Source organism: Taudactylus pleione, unplaced genomic scaffold (genome assembly GCF_031769625.1).
Source record: "Taudactylus pleione unplaced genomic scaffold, aTauple2 ptg001191l, whole genome shotgun sequence".
NCBI classification, from domain to species: Eukaryota; Metazoa; Chordata; class Amphibia; order Anura; family Myobatrachidae; genus Taudactylus; species Taudactylus pleione.
Genome location: NW_028285592.1, coordinates 650,039 through 650,665, shown reverse-complemented (window position 1 = coordinate 650,665; position 627 = coordinate 650,039). Strand labels below are relative to the sequence as shown.

The 627-nt window shown below is 36.5% G+C and overlaps 1 pseudogene; it reads left to right on the top strand.

Annotated features, from left to right (window-relative positions):
- Nucleotides 1–280: 280 nt before the first annotated feature.
- LOC148451050 (5S ribosomal RNA) lies at nucleotides 281–399 on the top strand (annotated as a pseudogene).
- The last annotated feature ends 228 nt before the right edge of the window (nucleotides 400–627 follow it).

The window sequence follows — 627 nt, the reverse complement described above, 5'->3', positions numbered from 1 at the left end:
ATTGTATATTATGTGTTCTGTCAGGCTATGTTATTGTGTAGAGTTCCTATTCTGTATACTTGGAACTAAGTACAACTTGTGATAAATTACCTATGTGATGTTTTCCTAAAGTTACAATCTATACATGTCTATGCCATATGTGTCAATTGATTGCATCACAAGGAAGGTATGCTTATGCACCACCTGTCTTGACAGAAACTGATTATTAATTGGACCTCTCTTTTGAAGTAGGCTCAGACCGTGTGCATTAGTGAATCCCCATATATTTTCAGTAGCGATAATCTACAGTCATACTTCACTGACTATGCCCAAACTCGTTTGATCTTGGAAGCGATCCAGTGGTAGGCCTGGTTAGTACTGATGTGGGGGACCACTCAGGAATACCAGGTTCTGTAGATAGATATTGTACTGTTTAATGGGGATCATAGGACTGCGCACTGTGTAGCCTATATACCAATACCCATGGTAGTTATTGCAACATCTACACTCTAACACAATTGTTACCCTAAATTGTATGTGTGGGGTACTTTGCAGAAATTATCTTTTAATATGTTCGCCTATGACCTTATGTGTACCTGGTATATATTTTACTATTAATATTAAAAGTTATATTTTATTTCAATCATA